Below are 18,127 nucleotides of genomic sequence, written 5' to 3' on the forward strand. Positions count from 1 at the left end.
ATGGATGCACAAATTAATACATTGCACCCAGGTGCACTATTCATGGTGACACATACGAGGACCGGCCGCTGTCACGGTGAACAAATTGAACAGTTGGTCGTTTCCATGACTACGAGAAACCAACGTTAAACCAATGAGCTGTCTGCAGTGGGACTGAAACGAACAGCCATTTTGCTTGTGGGATCACAGAATGGCAGTAAACTGGAGTAAAACCATCATTTCTCTGGGAACGGGACAGGAACGCGAAATGCTAAAAGATATCTCAGAGTGACCAGTGTGGTCCAGGGATGCCAGTTTGGAAATTAGCCAGTGACTACCATGCGATTGCGCCGCATATAGAATGCATAAAAAATGTGATTGTGTTTCTCCCCCTGTTTCAAGGTCTGCCGCGGATCTGCATTCTGTCTTATGAGGAGACAGCTTTACTGCAATGCTATCTCAATTGGTTTCGAACTCCGGGGGAGAGCAAATGACCCGAAAGAAGGGTGTTGCCGAACGCTGACACTGTTTACGTGCGTTGTTGCTTTTTTGGACAGACTGCAAAGAAGAGGGGCAGGTGTGTGGTTTTAGTCGGCTTTTCACTGTCTGTAGCGTTGGCAACTGAGTTATCTGCGGTCCCTCCGTCTCAGTTGCGTGCGGACTTAAATTTCAACTGTCAGAATCCTGCCTCCTCCCATGGATCGGACGATTATTGCACGAAGATTTTTTTGGATGACTGTTCGGTCGTAGCCTACTTTAGGTGAGCCGCGCTGTATCTATGCATCATCATACACTAGAATGTGCGGTAGCTAACTGACGTTAGCTAGACCTAAATTATGAGAATTCCATATTTCGCAGATGATAAACGCATATTCTGATTTGATGTAGACTCGAATATTTACACACATACTTGATTAGGCTGATTATTTTGGGTGGAAATTACGAAGATTGCGATATTCTACTTTGTAGACCATGTACTTACTAAAGCTGGCAGCACAATTATATTGCCTAATAGCCTATGTTGGCTTGTTGTTATTTTGGAACTGCATTAATAGCATCTATCAACGTAGGCCCACTCATACTCATGATTAGTCTACTTTTGACATAATACATTGAATGAATATTTTGAAGTAAAAGTGCATTAATGTGCCATTGCACCTGAGATTAGCCTACCATTGCTTCATATTTGGCTGTGGGTAAATGCTGTAAATAAAATCACTTTGGTCCAGTTTCACAGACACAGATTAAGCCTCGTCCTATACTAAATTATATGATGAATACAGAACTAAATTTACTCCAGGATTAGGCTTAATCTGGGTCCCTAAAACCGCTGTTCGAACATAATGGTGAAATTAATATTTTGGGCTTTCAAAAAAAGCGCATGAATTTCCTCATCTAAAGTGCAGTCATAATCTAGCGAAGGCGTTAGCATCAGAAACCTTGTTCAAATTCCTTCAGCGGTCATGTTGGTTAATTTATGCGACGAATCACAGAAAACACAATTGTGGGACCTTCCACAGTCTGACACAGGCGCTTGTGCTATAGCTTTGTTGCCTCTCACCAAATTGATAGCAATCAAGAACGCTTGCTCATAACACATTATTTGTGTCAGTTTAGGCTGCGTGCCAAACAGGCTCTTCCCACTTTGTGATAAGAAAGTACATACACTAATTGAAATATTCACGTTGCGCTTTTAAATACACGTTATTATAGTGCATTTTTTAAATCATTACAATTAAATCATTCCGCAAAAGAAAATGCATGCGAATGTATACCGGTGTGTACAATATGTTATGCTCTACATGCGTCATATGTTTTGCAGTCTAATGATGTACAGTATTTTGTTATTAACAGTATTTATTTTGACATGCTTTGAAATGTTTATTTCGTGTTGCCATGTATGGTATTTAATGCATTCCTTTGCCATACTGTCAAGAGTAAAGGAGTAGTTGAGGTTTAAAATATTTCATCTCTGCTATATACATAGCAGCGGTAATGTTTGTTGGTTATTATAATTTGTAACAACTTTTATATCCAGTTTTTCCAATTGTTTGCAACATAGTCTATACAGCTGATACAGGCAGATCGCAGGTGCAGAAAAGTAAAACCCTCCCTGAGTGATGCTGTGGCCAAATTACATGCTGCTTCCTGAGACGGCAATAGCATGGTCAGGATTCGGTCCAAACTACCCTATACACCACTGCAATATCTCATGTACACTAATTACTCTGGAGGCCAGTGTTCCAAATTCATTATGATTCCAAAGCAAGTACAGTTGCCCATAGAGAATTAAGTGTTATAATTCTGATGCATACTGTAGGCTGATACACATTCATTGCCAAAACATTACTGTGCCAGCCAGACTATTACCATATTATGTAATCGTATGTGCTATAGCAGTTAAGGGGTTGGTTAAGGACCCACCATCAATTTTGATGCAAATATATACCACAGCCATTAGATAAATATATAGGCCATATCTTTTGCAGAAATAAAGGCGGTTTTATGATACGAGAGTCCTTAAATCTAATACGAGAGTTTCTTTGTGCTAGGGGCCTCTCCACTGGTAGACTCTATTGTTCTGCTAGACTTGTGCATGCTGTTTAAATGCTTTCTCTTTGGGTGCTTTGATTCCTGTCACATCAAGCTTTTCTGATACATCTACAGATAGATTATGATATAATGAATGAGAAGTTCTTCTGTGACTTGCCATCAACTTCTCTCCCCATTGAGACATGGCAGGCTGAAATGCATATCCTGTAACTCAATCCTTAATGGAACCTCATACCCGCCTTACAGTCTTATCTGTGAGTGGTAGAGAAGACGGAACAATTTGGCCTTTGCAGAATGAAAGGCTTTGGGAAAAGATCGGTTGGACTGAGTTCAGAGTGCAAACTCAGGCCAGTATTCAGCCAAGCTGCGCTCCTTGTACTCAAATTAAATATCGATTCAGGTTTGTACTTTTATTCCTTACACACTGCATATTTACTTAATTACTCACACCGCTTGCAATGCAGTTTAGCTACAGTCACCATCAAGGGAAATGCCACTCATCTGATGCCCTTAAGTCTCACCGGCCCAGTTTTTTTGCATTCTTTCTGTTTTTAGCGGAGCAATTTTCAATCACTATGGTAACAGGATATACCGTTGAAGCATTAAATCTGTATGGTTCTATCTATTTCTGCATATTTGAATAGGCCATTGCTTTAGCAACAGCAGTTCCTTATTTTGTAACATGTGGCTGGCAAAATAAACATGGGGGGACCCTCTCTGCATTTTGGAAATCCATGTACTACATTGAATAAGGTAATGTCATTGTACTTTTCATGTCTATGGTCCAGCAAACCGAATACATAATAATGCAATTCTAAAAAATTGAGAAATGTTGATAGAATGTTGTTTACTTAAAATTTCTCTGGAAGAATTATCATTGTTGTTTGTTTCGCTGCTACATACTTCTACAAAAGTACTTGTACATATGAATGCTATTACCTATGTTTTGTATAGGCTCTCTGGAATGAGAAGAGCCCACGTATGTACTTTTCTGACCAGTATCGCTAATCCTGTTGCACAGTAAAGGCATGATCCCCATCCATGAGTAAAAGAAATACAGCTGAGCCTACAACCGCCAAGTGGTATGGTACGGTGAAGTAATTGACTGACAAGCATTTTAGCTAACGACATAATGTTTCCAATGGTGTATAGTTTGTTACCTGCATAACAAAACAGTAGCATTTTCAATACGCACACAGGGACTGTTACGCTTTGGCAAAAACTGTTCTTGAGATTTTATGGCCAAAAAGGATGACATTTTGCAACAAATTTGTGATGCCTACGTCTAAATAGAGGACTTTCTTTGGGGGACTTCCAAGGAATCTCTCATCTCCCTAACCTCTCGTGTATTCTCGAGTGAATATTTCTGAGGACGGCAGTGAAAACACCATTAGCTCCTCAATATAGGGCATCTTCATCATTCAATAAGGAGCAAGTCTGCTTTTGAATAGTAAATAGCATTTGAAATTGTGGAATAGGTTTGACTTGTTGATGGCGGTTGGGTATTTGACAAAAATGTCAATCAATGGACCTCGGTGAATATATTAGTATACAAAATGTTATTATTGTGATTATTGTACTTATTTTTTACAGTCTTCTCGACCTGTTGCTATCTAGGTGAGCACAAGGAGACGGGGAGGTAGGGGTTTAGTTGTATACTTTAGTAAGCAAAATGCAGTATTTAACACATCATGAGACCCATAATATCCTTTAGTTTCCATGTGTCCTTTTTGAAAAACTGCCTAGACATAGCATAGAGTGATATTGTCATCAAATTTGAAAGGGGATTCCTCCAGTGTTTTGGCTGTGGCTCCATTGTGGTTCCAAGCGCACCAGGCACTGCAACAATAATCTGTATCCACTCAAAAACAAAATCTTCCACTTCCACTGTGTTTGAGCTTCTGTAACTTTTAATTAGTAATACTTAGAGTAATTCTGTCTCTTTGAAAACAACCCCCAAAGTTTTACATTTCAGAAGTCAAAAGGGTTCAAGAATAATAAGCATTTTAGTTTTGGTATGGCATTTTCAAGCTTGTGTTAAGAAAAGGGGTGATACTTAAAGGGTTAAGTATAAAATATGTTCCTGCAGTTAAATACAATCTTGACAGAGGAACAGTTTTGCAATGACTGACAAAAAGGGCAATTGGTGTTAAGAATTCAGAGGGCTGTAGGGATTGTCTCTGTAGGAGTGAATTTGCACCTGCTGCTTGCCTGTCAAATCTCCCAAGAAGCAAAAACAGGCCTGAATGCAGTCTGGAATGCGCAAGTGCGTTCCCCAAATTTGTGAGCCTTCATGCTTTCCTCCATCTTCTGGGGGAGGAGGAGCTGACAGCACCCCTGTGTCTGTAATTGGAGCAAGCTCTCTCTAAGTGAAAGGGCTACAGTGGAGGCCTCTGGAGCATGACCTTCTTGTCAAAAGATGATTGTGGCTTTTGAAAACATAGTAATTAGCGTTAGCAATGAGGGAGTGCTTGAGGTGTGAAACACGCATGTTTATCCCAAATGGAAAAGGAGAAGATCCAGTCTCAGCCTCAACTCAAATAAGGAGGCAGAATGCAGGCAATAATCATCGACAACAAAGTAAGAAGAGGAATGTTTGGGTCATTGCCTCTATCAGAAAGGCGTTTAAGTGGGCTGCATAAAAGGTAGGTGAAGTGGCCCCTTTTCACACCAATGTGGGAATGGGCTTCAAGAAAACTGCAACCCAACCCCATTGCCTTTAGGGATTCTGAGTGATTTTCAAAAACCGAGAAGGCTGATTTCACCAGAAACACGTAAGACTAAATTACACGTCAGTCTGTGCTGTGCGTATAGAACCCTTGCTCTGGTACTGTTCTCCTTTTGTGAATTGCCAAAGACCCAGAAGAGAAAGTATTGCTTTGAACCTGACCCCAGAAGCAGCAGGAACAGCCGCTGCTGCTGTCTCATCATATTCCAGCTGTGTTAATGCGCTAACCAAGTCTCAATACCAGACCCACACTGGGGGTCGCATTGCAGTGTTCGTGAAGGTCATTCTTTCTCATTTTACTGTGTATATACAGTATGCTGACTGTATGGATAATGCAAGAGAACAAGGGGAAACCCTGTAACGTTTACCGTAATCATTTTTTTAAAACTGAGATGGTGCTGTCGGTTTGTCTGTTGCATTTTTAATTGAGTAAATTTTTTTTACTTTAGTAGAACAGGCTTTACTTCCTGCAGGAGTGAGATTAACTTTCGTTTAAAATAAATAGAATATGTTGCAAGTGGTGGCAGGTGTAAGAACGACCTTTGACCTGTGGCTGTGAATTTGAGCAGGGTGGCCTGGACAGGAGTCCTTGACCCCCCCCCAAAACAGGAAGGGTTTAATGACAGTTTAACACCAGAGCTTTGTGACTTGTCACGACCCAGGCTACTCCCCCTCTAAATCGACTGGGTCTGGGGCACCCAGGGGCCAGAATTTCAGAAGCTGTTAGGCCCCCTCCTGCCCCCTGGCTCTCCTAGTCTGATGACAGATGCGTTACCTTGAAGACAGCCACCGTTTGAACTCTGCGCCATTGGACGATGTGTAAATCCCACAGTCGACATCAATGGGGGTGAAACACGGGTGTGCATGTGGATCCTTTTACCAAGCAGAGTCTAAGTAGGCCTAGGGGCATGAGGCTTGGCAACGTGCGGCGGAGCAGCAGAAACACCTCTGCGTTTTTGAAAGTAGAGGAAACGCTAAGGCCTGTTTGTCCTGACTGGTTCCTTTGTTTCACATTGTTGATCCTGTTTGAGCTCATAAATCAAGCTTTTAAAAAATTCCCCTCAGTTTCCGCACTTACTATAATACAGCATAAACTCAAAAAGAAAAATAATTTTTTTGTTTATCACACAAATGCTTTCTGTTATGCCTTTTCTGACAAGATTTGATGCAGACAGCTTAGCATCAAGTAGCACTGAGCTCGATGAAAATTCAAAATTGATTGCTGAATCCAGACAATAGCAATGACTGAATAGAAACAATGTTGTCAACAGACTTCACGCGGTTTGCAGGCCATGTGTGCCATCCACCATGTGTACAGAGGACATTGCATTGATGGTATGGGCCTGCAAGTTACTCTCGGCCATGCTAAACTGGGGGGTAAACAAATACCTTTCACTGAATGGCAAACTCGATGTATACAGTACACACAGAGTATGATCCTTTTATCCCTCTTTACACCATTACCTGGAAACAGCAACAGCCTGCAAGTGAACTCCATATTCCAGGGAAACAAAATATAAGCCTCTATATTGATAGATTAATGCTGTCTTAATTTTTTACCCTCTGTGGGCTGAGCTGTATGTGATATCGCCTATGCGTTTACTGGCCGTCTCTTTTAATAACCCCTCATTTAGTTAGGCTGCATTTGAGCGAATAACGAATCAGGTGTTGAAATTGCATGAGGGCGGCCATGTCAACACGCTGTGTCTAATCTAAGGTCTGAGGGGGAGTTATGTGGTCACTCAGTGAGGGGGAGGGTTACAGTTTAAATATAGCTCTGCATTTTTCTTCAAAAAGGCAATGGCAGGCAGAGATTTGCCTTATTTGGTTAATTTTGCAGCTTTTTAAAATCATCTATAGGCCGACAGGAAGGAGGTAGGGGTCACCTGTGTGGGGGAGCACTTGGTTCTCTATTTGAAAGCATTGAGATGGTCTGCACTATTTGGTCGGGATGCAAGTCTACCCATCCCAGCCTGTCACACTTAAATAACTCCGATCTAACATTGGACATAGTATTCTGTGATTAAAAACACTGATGCAGATTTTAAACTCGAAACATTGTTGTCATAAATTTAGTATATATCATACCAATTTCTACATTCATGAGCATGTTGATAAATTTTGACTTCCATTTTTGTAAACACAACTAAAAAAGAAGAAACATAGAATATAGTCCTAGGATAGACTCTGAAACGAATACCTTATAAAATAAAACATTTAGAAAAAGTTGGGTTCTGAAAACCACGGTTTGGTTCCACTGTCGATTTCCCAAGGGCACGTAGTCACCGCATGTCAGCCCCCCGCCGGTCGCTGTGTTGTGAGCGTCCGAGGAACGCGGCTGTGAACGCCTGCGGACTCAGCATCCAGCCCCTTTTGTGTCACCTACGTGTTGACAGCCCAATCGCGGGGCATTCCTCAGCCCCGTAGTAGTGGATGTTTAACACTGGAAAGGTTTAACATGAATTTGCTGTGCTTGTTCTTGAATTATGCAATTTAATGAAATCATTCTCTCTATAATATGATAATGATGAATCAAGGAATGCCACAGTGCAAAAGTCATACTTTCATTTTAAAGCAGGTGTTACCACATTGATTGCTATAATCAACTACATGTAGCTTAGGGTAAAACCGTCAGCTAAATAACAAATTATTATTATTAAATACAGTATTAGAATATGATATCCTTTCTGCGAGACATCAGCAAGCGTTTATAGATGTTCAAGGTCAGGAGCATCACACTATCTTTGTACGTATCATGAACTAACAAACTAAAGAGCCCAGTTAATTGACATTTTCTAATCCGCCAACTGCAACACCACCAGAATTTCAGAAAACACTTCTGAAAAAAATGTAGTCAAGAAAAGGTGGGAAAATTGAGGCATGTGTGATAGAGCAAAGATCCTGCTATGGTGTTAATCAGTGTACGTACCATATGGAATGTCTTTTAAACCGCCTCTTCATTTGCACACTTTGACACTGAAGATTATAGACTTGTGAACCAGAGGTGTTCAGCCAGGACTCTTACAGACACCACACGTGGTGCCTGCATCTGCCGTTCTCGGTTTTGAAATGGCTCGGTTGTGACTCATTTCTCACTATGGCAGTAAAAATATTGCCCGGGTTTTTCAGACTGTCTTCACTTTCTCTTTCAGCTAGCAGTGAGGTGTTGCTTGTAAAATTGCAGTGACAGTGATTAATTATTGCACTTATCTCACTGAATATTGCTGTATCGCCCCAGATAATTAGCAATGTGTAGAGGAACAATATGTCAAATGAACAGTGTCAAACGAGTCTACATATTGTCCTCTGAATTAAAAAATGTGTGTGTAGCTGAGTCACTGCGTTGGAGGCTTGTCAGTCCTTGCTGCACAAATCTTTTGCTCAAATTTACATTGATTTATAACTTGACTTGAGGTTTGTGTTTGCAATTGTGCATAATTTTTCAAATCTAAAAACTCAATATATCTTTTTTTAATGGTTCTCTGCTGGTGCTGCTTGATCAGAAAATCATTAGGCAGAGGTTTGCACAGAAGCAAAGTCACTGAGTCCATGGTCAACAGCCAGTGATTTCCGTAGGATTTGATGAGCACTGCAAATAACTTGAGCAGCTCACAACGGCCTGATTTATAGACAGGAATGTGGATTCTCTCCCGGACATAAAGCACCTGTCACACCTGTCTCGTGTAAACTGAAAGAGAAAAAAGAAAAAGGGGTCAGTTGTAAGTTGATCTCATTCCGAACAAGCAAAGGTTTTCCCATAACAGGCTCCATGTAGACTTTGGCAATGGTGAATTTACAGTTAATAGAACCCCCATTCCCTGTAAATACATGAAGTTATTATTATCTTTATCCATGCGTTTAGTTTTTAATGGCCATTTTTTTGAGAGTGTGGAAGTGCTGCCTATTTTTAGTGTGCCATTATTACGTATAGGATTACACAACAATCACACGGCAAACTTACCCTGCATGTCACAAACTGACCTCCGACCCTCCCCCCATCAGCATAGAGTAACGCATGAATATGAGCATTCAATCTGAAGGCAGTGGAGTATAGCGTGTAGCATACTGGTTACTGTGTGAGTTGAGCTTCAGAGCTAGCATGCTGGGAGGTGAATGGGCCTGAGTGTGTTTATTCTGTTTATTTTTGTGTGTGCTGCTGTTGAAGGGAAAGGGTCCAAGCACAGCTTAGCAAGTCTCCCGCCACTGCAGAGGTGATACATTGAGATGCCGCTGTCTCAGTACAGCCCCGAGAATAGCGGGACCGCAGGATAAAAAGAGCTGATTTTATTCTGGGCCTGTTGAGAAGCAGAAGCTGTTGTTGTGCTGGCACTGGGTGTGTGTGTGTGTGTGCATGTGTATATGAATGCATGAGTGTTTCCAATGCTATTAACCCTGTAAGTCTCACTGGGTCTCACTGTGTTTTTTTTGCATTTATTCCTTTTTAACTGTGCCATTTTCAATAACTATGGTAATAGGATATACCATCCTAAAGCGTTAAAACTCATGGCTTTATCGGTGTAACCTATTTTATGATGCCATTGCTTTATCGACAAAAGTACCAAATTATGTAACGTGGGTGGCGAAATAAGCATGGGGGGACCTCACCTTCTCTGCACTTTGGAAATCTGCATACTACAAGAAATACGGTAATGTCAGTGTCCTTTTCATGACAAGGGTCCAGCCAACCAAATGCAAAATAGTTCAAAAGAATTTCCATTGTTTACTTGGAGGAATTATCATTGTTGTGTACATAGTAGTGCTATTATCTATGTTTTGTATTGACACTCTTTAAGACTGTCTGCTCACCATCTATGTGCAATCGATTACAGTATAACTTCTGTTCAGCTAAGACCTGACTATGTGCATGCTATTGAAGAGACAAGTGAATTTTTGCTAATTTCCTATAGAGTATAGTTTGTTAGGCTTGCATAAAACAACACAGCATGTGTAACGAAACCACAGCGTGAGGAACACTGACAGCACCTTTGGCTCTACAATAGAGAGCATTTTCATTGACGTCACCCCATATTATATAGGGTGAGCATCTAAATACATTCTCAAAATATTGTATTATTATTCAGTGAGCTTATAAATAAGGAGCCAGCCTTAACAATAAATAGCATGTGAAATTGTGGAATATGTTTGACTTGTTGATGGTGATTGATAAACCTCAATTAATATATTAGTATACAAGATGTTATTATTGTCAACAGATCAACAAATCTTTCAAGTATGTGTGACTGCGGTCCAGGTTGAGTTCAATTATATATGATTCATTTTATTTATGAAATGGTGCGTAACTGTTCTTAGATATCTTATATTTGATGTATAAGTCAGGACAGCCACAACCTTATTTGTATCATTTTCACTTTCTTTTAGCATTCTGCCAGTGAGCTCACCGCTAACTAGTGATTGCATTGATTGATCAGATGATTACCTACAGTGTATTATTGCATAGCCAGCTGCTGGTTCATTTGTATCACAGTGTCTTAATTCACTGTTCTCATGCGTAGACTGTGGTTAAGTACACAACTTCACAGCAGCCCAGAGCTTGTGCAGGTATCAGGGCTGGTCCGGTACACTTGGTAAGGGAATGAATGCCTTCAGTTCCGGCTGAGTATCTCAGATAGGCTTCCGCTAGCGTCAGTGTCACGCAGTAACCGAAACCACAGTCAGGTTACCTCATCTTCAAGGCTTTTCACTGGCATTAATCTCAAAGGTGCTGTACGCCTGTCCAGTGTCCAGTGCATGCCCCACACGGTGACACGCGTCACCCACGGGGTCCCGCCCTTGTCACTAGCCCATCGGGACCAGGGGCGGGGAACTTTCCAGACCCTGGTCGTACATGTCTGCATCCGAAAATAGCTCAAAAGGGGGCTTGGTTCCCTAAACTGTCCCGTCTTTGCCCTCCAGGGAAGAGGACTCAAACTTGGACGCGGATGTAAGCCCGGAGGAGGCGTATAATCTTCTGGGCTGAAAAGGGAGAAGAAGAGCTTTCGGATGTTGGGATCACAGATGCCTCTCTCCTCAGATTAGTTTGCCTGCTTGACATTTAATGCCTGGTAAGGGTTTATGCTCTCTTTCTCTCTCTCATTAATCCTTCATCACTCACTTGATTTGATACCAGATGAAGCCTGACATCATGATTTTTTTTGTCTGCTGGATAATTGGTCTATGTCAACAGTGTAATTTGATACATCTAGTCAGTGCTTGATTCTTCCAAAAAGAAACTGGTATTTCTTTTTCTTTTTTTTTAGTTGCAAGACTTGTACTGTATATGAATTATACAGTCTGATAATCTTCTAGTGTTGTGATTACAAGCAGTTTCCAATTACAAATGGATGAGTGAATCTTGAGAAGACAGAGTTTGATCATTTCTGAAATCAATAGGTTATGCAGCAGTTTTCCATTCTTAATGAGGGTTATGACGGATGCCATGAGCACATAATCATAAACCATTTACAAAATTATTTTCCCCTAATTTATCTGCACAGTTTATGTTGAGACCCTTGATGATGAGTGAATGTAATTAGCTGTAGCAGTTTATTTTGAAATATCATTTTCCTTAGCATGCTTTCCTTTTTGAAAAGGCTGCAGTTGCTGTCCAGCAGTGACCAGGGACAATCGCCTGTCTCTTTTCTGAACGAGAACAGCGTCAGGTCATGCATTAAAGTGGCTTTTACAGAGATAGTATCTGCACCACAATGCTTTGCAGAGCACTACTACAGTTGGGAGGTTTGGAAAGGGGAAGGGAGAAGTCAGAGGGCCCCCAAAAAAGAAGCTGTTGGCATGACCACTTTTCTGTTCTTTTTATTTTACTCAGCTAAAATCTGCAGTGCCAACTGTTCACTCTGACAGCAACAACCAGGAAATAATACTGCCCTCTGACAGTTGTTTCTGTAAACAGAAGTGTCCTCTGTAAGTATCGGTCTGGGTCTTACCCAGTGAGACCTAGACGTTTGGAAATTAGTATGATTAACACATACTGTACCATGTGCACATTGCTTTTTTCTCCTTTTTATTTACTCAAGGAAAAAATATACATGTAATACATTCCTGGAACTGGTGACAAAATTGGCACGTTGGCTACATGCTCATTGAATCAATGTGGTTTCAATCTCAGCTTCTAAAATAGGCAAATGTGAACCGGATACTTTATTATTTCAGCAATAGACACCATAAATGTCAAACCACAAGCTCAGATGAACTGTTCTTTTTCCCACAGTGTGAGGGAAAAGTGTCAGTTGTTTTCAAGTGGAATCTTGTGTCTGGTTAATATGTTGCTAGAGTCCCTGCTGTTTGTCTGATCCAACAAGTGATGTTTGTGCAGTATTTCCATCCAGTATGTGTGGTATCACAGCCCACTGCTACAGAAAAGCACGGCACTGAATATGTTGTGTGCCATTCCCACTGGGATTGGACACGCAAATTAAGACGGGCTGAAGCTTTGCCCTGACCCTCTCGTCTCTGTAACGCGAGTACCACACCTTTGGCGTTTTTACGGTGGGAACGTGGTCGAGTTCCAGCAGGGAGACCCCAGAGGCACGGTGGAATTTCACCTTGACCCCTTCGCGCGCGTTGCGTTCCCAGGTCCCGAATCGGAGCGGTAACAGCCAGTGTCCCAGACCCGCCCACCCCTCTGCCCCTCTTTAACAGAGCACCTTTGTGTCCCCAGGAATGTTTTTTTTACTTTCAGTGACAAATAAAATCTCAGAGGCTTTTTGTGTATACAGAGTGCACTTGGGGAATTTGGCGTGTTTTTAAAAGGCCGGTTTCAGCTCCAGTCTTGCCATGGGCTCAGCACAAGGGAGGCATTTGTTTGTGAGGAGTTGTGGTGTGGCAAAAAAAAAATCTAATCTCCACTTGAATGTGGATACAAACACTCTTTAACGCACATTCTTAGGTTCAGGATTGTCGGGTGTGCGTTCCGCGGTTTGTTTGAGCCCTTCTCTGGATCTTTCCGCTTCCATTCATTCCGCTGCCTGTACTGTACATAAAATCCTGTCTTTCTGAAAGGACAAAGACTGCAAAACAATGCTTTTGTAACTCTTGTAACAAAACAAAAACATGCTTCTTATGTTACAAAAGTTCTCGCATAGTTCTAGCGGGAAGACTTTGGACACAGGCAGGTGTACGCTCACGTGCGCATGTGCACTCACATTACACAGAATGATACAGCATTATAACAGAATACCCTCACATACAGCAGGGTGGCATGGAAGACATTTGTTTATATAGCATGTATACTTGCCCAAATTTCAAAGTCAATCATAAATACTTCACACCAGGAAGCTTTTCACTCGACATGTTACAAAACCAAGACACCAAAAGGTTCCATGTAAATTACTGGATTTCTGTTCCATGACTGACTGGCTGCATAGCTGAATTTTACTGACCAGAGGACAGGTACATTTTTAGACAGGTGAATACTGCAGTTGATATCTCAGTGTCCGTTGGGTATTTATTTTAGACTAACAGTGCTACTGGGAGGATTTAGCCTGCTGAGTTACATATCTGCTGTGACATCATCTCATGGTGAAGTAGTGGGTATGTGGCAGTACTTGCGACAGCTTTTCTATTTAAAAGTTTCAGCTTGCCTTGTTAAAATAACACTCTGCAGTTCTGGGGCATAGCCTGACATTTCATTTGGTCTGTCCAGTATCACAAAGATAATAAGTAACGTTAACACAGAACAGGCTGCTCTAATTGTCGCCCTGTGTAAAACATTAAGCACATTTTCAGATATTATCGGTATGTTTAGGGTCGGTTTCACAGAATGTTTAGTCCTGGACTAAATTAAGTTTTGTATCCGAATCCCCATTGAAAACTGAATTTAATCTCAATCTGTATCTGTGAAAGTGGTACATAGTATTTCCTGGGTGAAGTAAAATGCCTTACATTGACATGAGGTAGTACATCACACCTGTTTTGGAAGGGGACTGAATTTGTGACCTTCTGCTTCCAGGCATAGGGCCCCTGAACCCATACACCACACTGCTTCCTGTAGTGGGAATGGACTGCTTTGGCATTGGCACTATATAAACAATAATCTATCATTCTGTGGAGGCTGGCTTCAAATAAAGAGAACTCTAGTGCATGTGAAAAAAATGTATATTTATACATTTTATAATTGTAGAACAAATGTTTAGTATTTAGGTAGTGGTCTGTATAATTATGGATCAATGTTGCGTTAAATTGATGTACTGTTGTCGTCTGTCCTAATTATTTAACTTGGTGTTAGATTTTCATTGTTTTGTGGAAAATCCTCACTAGCCCAGACATAATTTAAATAATCCATACAAAACTATTTTTAAAGTGTAAGCATTCAACTCTCCTTGAACCAGTGAGCTCTCAGTAAATAGGCATGTGTAACCTTGGATTGAACCTTCTCCACAATTGTTGAGCACACTCAAACCAGACCACCATTCACGCTGATGCCATTAACAAACTCGGGGTGTCTTAATTCATGTCGGTGACCCTTGCAGCCTCCATAAAGATTCCTTTCTGGAGGGGACCCTGATGTAGTCCAAGAGCTTGTGACCCCAAAATGGGGAGGGGACCTGTCTTACTTCAGTATATTTCTCTTGGCTCAACAAAGAAGCTCATTTTGCCCATTTGCCAGGCTTCTTCACTTCACAGTTTGGGGTTTTCAGACAGCAACCGGTCAAGCAGAAACAAAGTATGCTCTCTCACAGACCTCTTAGAAGTTATTTTATGTTGGGGGATGACTTGGTACAGGTTGAATAGTTTGGATGCAGTCCCTAAATCATGAATGAGTGAATTGATGATTTAATGTTTAAAGGAGCCTTTAAAAGTCCTTTGGTGGGAAAACTGTTAAGCACTGGAATTTCAAAAATGTGTCTGAAAAGACCCCTGCATTTCTTCCCAGAGGTAGTTAAGCAGGTGCTTGTTTAATGAGCCAGTGTTTGATCAGACCGACTCAAATTCAGGGATGCATGACTCTGACAATAGTCCACTATAGGCAAGAGATACTCCACCAGCCAAAAATCTAATTAACTGAGTACTCCATCCACGTCTGAAAAGATAGTACATGTAGACTCCTTTTGTTCACTAATACTGTAGTGTGTATTCATCTGAATGTGTCGGGGGTCAGAACTGAGACTGCACAGTGGAGGTTCCTTTGTCTTCCTCCTGCTGGGTTGTGTTATTATATGTCAGCACTCTTATTCTGTAGTTTTGTGTTTATCTTATGACGATATTAACTAATATTAATTCGTTTTTCAAATTAACCATTTCTTAAAGCAAATGCAAATGTTGTCTATTGGTTCTTTTTGAAGAGGCAAGACAGCTGAATGTCCCTCAACAGCTGGGAGGGCTGCCATTTTGTGGAGAGACTTAAGATTTCACTTTTGAGTGTGAGTTTTGAACAAGGTGAACTGTGTGTGCATTTAAAGGACCCAAAGAAACCATTCCCAGTACTGTTGGTTCTGCATAATATTAATACCATTATGGAGAGTCGTGCACCTGCAGTTTATTACTGATTGGAACCAGTCATTGCACTTAGGAAATTGTATTGACTGGTTAAAAAATTCTGTGATTGACAGCCGATGGTACTGCTGCCCATTATGGCGATATTTTTATAATATCCATCCATCCATTATCTTAACCCGCTTATCCTGCAGGGGTTGGAGCCTATCCCAGCATACATTGGGCGGAAGGCAGGAATACACCCTGGACAGGTTGCCAGTCCATCGCAGGGCACACACACCATTCACTCACACACTCATACCCACAGGCAATTTAGACTCTCCAGTCAGCCTAGCCTGAATGTCTTTGGACTGTGGGAGGAAACCGGAGTACCCAGAGGAAACCCACGTGAACACGGGGAGAACATGCAAACTCCAGACAGAGAGGCCCCGGCCGACCGGGATTCGAACCCAGAACCTCCTTGCTGTGAGGCGGCAGTGCACCATCCGTGCCGCCCTATTTTTATAGTATCTCTCGCTGAATGATCAGTTGGCCCTCTGTGGGCATCACCAACTATCTCTATCATGCTCAATGGCCACACTGTCACTTTCCCAATACCTACCACAGAGCTGCAAAGATCATCACTGCATACATCTCTTCATGTATGTCTCTGCATCCATCAGGCCCCACTATATTGGAGAAATATAACCCCAACAAAGCAACTCTCCAAGCAATCTAAAGTCCTGAGTATTGACTTTCACCATACCGCCTTGCACCATCTACTATATGATATCAATGTAAATAGACAGACTGATCATTAAGTACTGTACCTGCGCAGCAAATGCATAGCCCTCTGCTTACTTTAATAGTGACAGCATATTTTATACTTCAAGAAACCTGCCCTGATACTATATACAAGATATTAATCCATATTAAACACCTGCAGGAACACAGTGGCATTCCCCTTGAACAGTTTTTCATCCATATAATATAAAGACTTCCAAAAATAGTCAACCTTTCTCATAAGTAGGGGACTTTTCTCAGAATGTTGTAGTTATTATTTAGACTACTTCTGTCTATTTCTGACCATTTTTACACTATTATTTAGACTACTATTTTTCCCACAAGGCTGTTACAAACGACTACTCTTTATTTACCTAAAGCAATGTTTCTTAGCCACAAATGGGCCACAGGATGGAATGAGGTGGGTCCCAGACAGGGGACCGGTAACGGTGCAGTGGAAAAGGAGAGCCGTTGACCTCAGTGACCCCACCCTCCTTGTTTGGGGAATCCATGGTCAAACACAGGCGCTGTAATTACTCTCGATTAGCATGTGCTTCTCATTATCCTCTGCTTGTTGAGTGGTGACCTGAGCGGGCTCTCGACGATTTGTTTTTGGCTAATGTGCTGTCCCGAGGAATTTCATTTAAAAATCTCCGCTTGTGTAAGACCCAGCGCTGGGCTGTCCTCATCTCCAGCTTGCTCCTTTTGATCTTGTCCATTTCGGCTGTGATTGCAGCCTGGAGCTGGGTGCACGAACGTGGGGCCACAATGCACCATTAACCAGGAGGACAGCGTGAGCTCCTTGTGTTTGGGGGGGTAGGGGGTCGGTGAACAGCAGTGCGCACGTTGCCACATCGTATTTTCGCAGCAAAAGAACGTCCAAATATGAGTTGCATAACGGCGTCAGCGATTCGCCCGTCAGCTCCCTGCTTAATCAGCTTGTCGTTTCTCTGGATGTACAGGCCTCCTTTGTGTTTGCTTGTGCTCGGTGCGCACACAAAAGGTCTCCGCATCATTACTGTCAGTCACACATGCTCCCCTAGCAGGAGCTCTGCTAATGAGGGCTGGGAATGTAGAAACAGTATCAGTCTGATGAATCGCTCCCAATGACGTCTCACCTGTTGGAATCTGACGCTCCAGTTCAGGACCACTTCAGAGCGTATTGAAGGAGGCGGAGATCCTCTCCAAATCAAGCCTTCTTTCTACTTTGAAAGGTGAAGGATAATCAGTTGGAGAGGGTGGACTTTGAAATAATCATTGGCACTGTTATGAAACCCCCATTCATGGATGATAGGGGGAGGGGGGTTTGGAATGCAGTTTTTATGTTCAAATTAGGACTTGGGAAAAGTGGCCTCACATATGAGGGGCCAATGCTATGCTACAACTGACAGTACATGGCGTACATTTATTTTACAAAATCTATCAGTTAGTTATGTTTTTTTACTAAAATGCTGGATTTCATATTTTCATATTCAATATGGTTGTTTGTTTGCATTATGTATTTGGGCAGAAAGTGAGCAGGCTTTAATGAGCCATGCTACTGGGACCCACTAAAACCTCTGTAATTCCAGATTAGGCTGCTTGTTTCATCTTTGTTTCTTGATTCATTTTTGACAAAGAGGCACTTCGGAGCTAACCTGGGAATGCACAACAGGC

At 41.7% G+C, this 18,127-nt stretch overlaps 1 protein-coding gene across 1 annotated transcript in view; it reads left to right on the forward strand.

Moving 5' to 3' along the window:
- Nucleotides 1-246: 246 nt before the first annotated feature.
- The window catches only part of sorbs2a (sorbin and SH3 domain containing 2a), a 63,661-nt gene continuing 45,780 nt past the window's right edge, over nt 247-18,127 (forward strand). Inside the window, exons 1-2 of the mRNA XM_061246901.1 lie at nt 247-739; nt 11,174-11,322. The gene's annotated coding sequence lies outside the window, so the exon portion shown is untranslated. The remainder of the gene's footprint in view (nt 740-11,173; nt 11,323-18,127) is intronic.

Source organism: Conger conger, chromosome 6 (genome assembly GCF_963514075.1).
Source record: "Conger conger chromosome 6, fConCon1.1, whole genome shotgun sequence".
In the NCBI taxonomy this organism is placed as follows: domain Eukaryota; kingdom Metazoa; phylum Chordata; class Actinopteri; order Anguilliformes; family Congridae; genus Conger; species Conger conger.